Source organism: Halyomorpha halys, unplaced genomic scaffold (genome assembly GCF_000696795.3).
Source record: "Halyomorpha halys isolate HHAL.00 unplaced genomic scaffold, Hhal_1.1 Scaffold23.1, whole genome shotgun sequence".
NCBI classification, from domain to species: Eukaryota; Metazoa; Arthropoda; class Insecta; order Hemiptera; family Pentatomidae; genus Halyomorpha; species Halyomorpha halys.
In genome coordinates this window covers 1,041,318-1,047,279 of record NW_027116062.1, presented here as the reverse complement: position 1 = coordinate 1,047,279, position 5,962 = coordinate 1,041,318, and the positions used below count along the sequence as shown (strand labels likewise).

Sequence of the window (5,962 nt, the reverse complement as noted above, 5' to 3'; positions counted from 1 at the left end):
GAACTAATATAGGGGATATGGGATAAGTTAAATAAAATTTGCCATTTTAGACATAATTTATAAGCATATTTATTATAATAATTTGTAGGCATTTGTTGTTAAAAATAGTCCAACTAAGTTTAGAGATAAGTATCAAAAATACAGTTATCCTTATTTTTTTTGTTTTTAGTAAAAATTTAATATTTCCTGTTTTTCCGTTAAGTTAGTTACAGACCTATATTTTATTATTTTAGGAAATGCTAATATTTTGGATCACCTTGGATCATCAATGAAATTTTAATTAAAATTAAAATTGTCTCATATTCTAAAGCATAAATATCGTTTTCGGGGTATATGAAAGTTAGAAGAGAAGCAATAATTTTTCGAATAAATCTTTTAAGAATAAATTTTTACAAAATATGGATAAAAAGTAGTTATAGTTTTATATTTTATTTATATTATTTTATTATTTATTATTTATATTTTATTATTATTATAGGGAAATGGCTCATAAAGACAACGGAACGCCTGAGATCCCAAAGATATTTTAATGAAACAATGCATTAACTTCTTAATTTGTTCTAAAACTTACCAAGAAACCGCATACCACCTAAACATTATTGAGAAATGGAGGAAATTTGGAGTTGGTGGGTCTCAAGAGGAATAGAATAATGGAATATTTAGGAACTGTTTACGGAAAGCAATGGATTTTCTCATACTTAAGGAAATATTATTTCAACACTAGTGTGGATTCTGAGTCTCTCAAAAATAAATAAATTAACTGACGTGCAGGAAAGAATAGGCAGGTTAATGAGGTAGAGAAAAGAAAAGGTATTTAGAAAATAACTAATAACTAATCCGAGTGGTCTTGATTTTCTCTACATTCAGCATCTGATTTTATTTTGCATTGATGATATTATGCAATCCTTAAACGTTTAAGTATATCAAAAATATTCAAAGCCAAAAAAACATTAACGTTTCCACTGATAGTAAATTGTCTGTATGCCTGCTCAGGATTGACTACTAGCAGTGAGAAATTAAAACTAGTTATAGAAAAGAGCTGAGGGAATACAATACTAATTTGCATATCTAAACTAATTTTATATAATAAAGCAGTGAATCAGAGTCCTGCCAAAGTTAATAAGATTGGAAGACAACTGTGATAAATGGCAGCTCCCGAGTCCAAAGAGATTTGTCAAATAAATTCAAATGCCAACGAGGCCTAAGACAAAGCGACTCTCCAGTCTCTACTCTGTTTAATCAAGCTGTTGAAGGCGTAGTAATAGAAGCTTGAATAATTTTTTTTTAAAAAATATACAATCACTAACTTATGCCGATGATATATGCTCAATTGGAAAATCGTTGATGACTAATGCTTTACACTCTGTACAAACAACAGAAGTGTAGATGGGTCTTGAAATCAACGAAAATAAGATAATATACAGGTACTATTTTATATATATGTATTTATAGTTGACCGTAAAAATTTAAATATAAGAAGATGGATATTTACAGATACTATTACTGTATTTAAGCTAAAGCTTTTAAAAATTGTAAGTTTTGAGTAACTGGGACTAGAAGGGTGGAGAAGAGTAACATTGCATCAAACAGATTCTTTGTTGCATATAAATAAAAAGGAGTTGATACAGGGTAAATGGATCAGATCCATATATGCAAAATAATAAAGATAGTTGTGGTATTGGCAGTAGCCCCCTCCTTGCTTATATACTTTATCCACCGGGTAGGAATTGAAACTTGTATCAACTAGAGCTAGTGATGTTACAAACCAATAGAGTATTGATACTCTTTTCGATTCGATACTTTAACTGTAGTATCGGATGAAAAGTATCGATAGGTCCAAGAACAGCCAATCATATGAGAAAAAATAACAGGTATAATTGATACAGGCGGAACAAACCTAATCCGTATAAACACACATTGATACGAATGATGGGAATTGCTAATTGATAATTACTTTAGCAGAGGCTGGAATGTCAACTTTACCAACATTGATGAAAAATGAAAAAAAAAAAAACCAGAAATGAAGGAATCACTCCTCGCGCGTTTTCCCTGTATAGAAAAGATAACAGAGAAAGGCGATGATAATAGTAAGTAGGAAATAACAGAAGTTGGTTTGAGGTAGTGATCAGTTCAAAGAACTGTATATCTATATGAGATAATAAGCAACGGTATCAAACATCCTCGCTTACATAAGTACAGAGAGATATCGGTAATAATAAAGAGAGCTTTTAATTGTAACAGGGCTAAGAGAGGATAACTGATGAGGGTAGTTAATAAGGGCCTTAGGGGGGAGGGGTAGCTCGTAGCCCGGGGGTTGCTAGGCGGTTCGGTCACCTTCGGCTCTCTTCGGCTCCTCAGTGATGCGCCGACAGTCGTCCCGGCCGCACCCACAGCCACGCTGAGGTGAGTCCTCCATCTCTTTTTATCAATTGTCAACTTATCTAACAGCCGGGTTTCGTCTCAGAAGCTGAAGGGGCCAATGGGGTCGCAGAGCAAGGAGAAGATTCTCAGGTTAGCGGTTGTCCCTGCCGAATTCCGGGACACACATGCATTCTCCCAATTTATAATACCGTTTCGAAAAAATAAAAATTAAACATAACAAAGAAAAAAAATTATATAAATTAAAATTACATAGTAAATTAAAGTGTAATTTAAATTAAGTACACGACAACAAAATAGCTGTAGGCGTTGGGTCTACTACTGGGAGCATAGTCTCAGCCAACACCATCATCAACTATCCTCCAATACAAGAACATAGGAAATAATAATAAACACTGTGTCATGCCTCCATTTATTTTATTTCATACAATGATTAATTTTTAGTGTATTTTAAATCGAAATAATATAAAAATCGCAATTAATTTTTTTTATCTTGAAAATTTAATGTTTCATAGGTAGTCTGAGATCATTATCATCATCTAAAATACATAATTGTACATTTAAGATGAAGATAAATATTTCCTGAAACGAATTCAATAAATTAAATGAAAATAAAGAACTAGATATAATGATTTTTTAACCGTAAAATGTATTTCTAGTAAGATATGAACAACGATAGTAAACTTGGAAGTGGATTAAGTATCTTGAAATTTATCTATTCAAAGCCAAAACATTTTCTTATATTAATTACAAAAAAAAGAAATAATGACCAATTCCAACATAATAAGAGTAAAAAAAGAAAAAGAAAAGAAATGAACACAAATCGGATGTAGTCACAAAACAAATACATTGTTTCTGTACAAATAGTTTCATTTGAAACAAACTACAGTCCCTATAAGCACATAAACTGTACTGTTAGTTAAAATTGAGTAATTTGAAATTTACTTCAGCTGCTTAGGAAGCAAAAATTATAAGAATATTTTTATTATAATAATTTTAATCAAATAATATTACTTTTAGTTATTATATGGTTTAACTTTTAATCAGAATTTTTACGTATTGTTAACCTTACTAACACAAAAAAAAATACTCTCTCTTCGTTGGATTCAATTAAGGACTCCATAATTCTTATCATTCTTTACTGATTAAGAGTTCTACTAAAGTTGTACTTCATAGCCTAAATAAATTATTCATCAACCTACCAAACTTTTTTTTTTTTGTACATACTTAAACTGACGTTTCAATATATAAAATAAAAAGAAACAGATAACTTTCTGGAGTAAGTTATTTTTTTTCAATATATAAAATAGTTTATTTTTTGATATGTATAAAAAAAGAAAGGAGAATTCATAGACATAATGGTATAGTTAAATTTAAATTAACTTTGGCTAATAACTCGATATAATTGACAAGATGAAATGTTCATTAGTTCTTACATTGTTATATTTGTTTTGTAAAAGAACAAATTAATAAAAATCGAACACCATCTAATTTTAAATACATATTAAGCGTTAATTAACATATTTTCATTAAGAATCATTAACATTGAATAAGCTTATCGTAATAATGATCTACCTTATTTCACTCAATGTAAGTAATTTGATAACATCATTTCTTTTACATCACCTTACATATGCTTCTTGTTAAACATGGAAATTGTCAACAAAAATTTAAACCGTTATTTTAATATTTTCCATGTGATTTTCTTATGTATTTGATCTTTGTCTGTAACATGAAATATATATAGCCAAAGACAATAAACAATTAAATGAAGTATTCAGTCATGAGTTTCATAAATCAATATTGTACAAATATATCTAATGATTTCTAAGAGAAAAATCTGAAAAAAAAGCGTCTACATTTATAAAAATTTATTTAAATTTTGAAATTTAAATAAAACATCTAACATACAACAGTGTTATATAACAACCAGCTGGTCTGTTTGTCAAATCTAGCTAGATTTGAGGATTTAGGATAAGGTAGTGGAAAGGAGAGCACCCAGCTGTAACTATTAGCAACCTTGATTCAGTTTCATTTGGTTAAGGAAGGAGATCTCTCATCAAGCTCCTTTTTAATTTTCTTGAACAAATAGGCGTGTCAACCACTGTAACTTTTTAACAAGTCTTCACGAAGTAATCTTGGATTCCAAAAATTATTAACTACCTTCTGGGCCGCACAAGTCTGAGGATTTTTTTTATTGCCAGTGTAAGGATATGTTCAAGAATCTTTAGGAAGTTTTATAATTTTTCAAGACATAATTTTATTTAACTGAAACATTGATTTTCGGAAAAGAATCACGCTTTGTGCTTTTAACAGTGATAACGAATAAATCGTTGATGACAAATGCTTTACACTCTCTACAAACAACAGAAGTGTAGATGGGTCTTGAAATCAACGAAAATAAGATAATATACAGGTACTATTTTATATATATGTATTTATAGTTGACCGTATTTTGTTGATTGAAATTGAAATAATTTAATTTGAATCAATAATTAAATGAAAATATTTTTTTAAAAAGTTACCTTAAATTCTACTCAAACTCCCATAAATGGAAAGGAGTCTGAGATATCTCAGGAATACTAATGCGGAATAGTAAAAAATGATAAATAATTTTTATATTTTTGAGGAATAGAGGTATTTTTTCGTTTTGATATTAAAAAAGGTACACTATATTATATGGATAATTATTTTTGGCAACAGAAATAGGCAAAATCAAAAATGGTTACTGCAATGTATAAATATTATTTTAAAAAATTAAAAAAAAAACAAGTTGTTTTTTCTTACTATGATTTCCAATTAAATTACCATAAATTGATTTTTTTTTTAACAAAATAATTCGTGTCGATATCTTAAATTAAATTTTTTTAATAGAAATTGTTTATTTAATGGTGAATTATGACAGTAGTGTCGGAATAATAGTACAAGAGCCGGGAAGAAAAAAAAACACAGTTTTCTCACCTCAATTTGTGATTACTGTAATGAAAACTATGTATGATTTCTAGTTGAAACTGAGGAGTTGGCCAAGTATAGGTAGGGGAGATAAAAAATGGCGGCTGTTTCAAAACCTAAAAAAAAAATGTAATCTTTCATTCGGAGCTCTATATCTTAAAAACTACCAACACAACACTAGAAAATCAAAAGGACATTATTAAAGAGTAAATTTGCTGAAATTTTGCTTTTGAAATATTTGCTTAAAACGGGAAGAGGAGAATTTAAGATAGTTAAATCGAGCAATATTTAAAAAGCGCCTGAAATTGAAAAACGACATGGCCTTACTTATCTGACTTTTCAAACAGACAATGATAGCGAGTAGGATGGTCGATGTACGATATGTCACAATCTCACAAGAGGAGATCGTAACACAAAAAAAGGCCATCCTTGAAAAAATATGTCTCTAGACCCATAAGATGCACATATGTTTTCCAACACTCAAAATAAAGAAAATTTAACTTACTATAAAGTTGTTTATGACACTTACACTGGATTAGTAGTTTTTATGATATTCACATATCAATATAAATTTGACAAATGGAAATTTGTTGGAACAACTATAAATCAATTTATTTTAGCAAATATCATG

General features: G+C 29.2%; 1 protein-coding gene across 4 annotated transcripts in view; it reads left to right on the top strand.

Moving 5' to 3' along the window:
• Positions 1-2,356: 2,356 nt before the first annotated feature.
• smog (G-protein coupled receptor 158 smog) overlaps positions 2,357-5,962 on the top strand; it is a 324,390-nt gene continuing 320,784 nt past the window's right edge. For 3 of the 4 annotated variants that reach the window (XM_067052968.1, XM_067052967.1, XM_067052965.1), the window contains exon 1: positions 2,357-2,403. The gene's annotated coding sequence lies outside the window, so the exon portion shown is untranslated. The remainder of the gene's footprint in view (positions 2,404-5,962) is intronic. The other variant, XM_067052966.1, reaches the window with a different exon arrangement.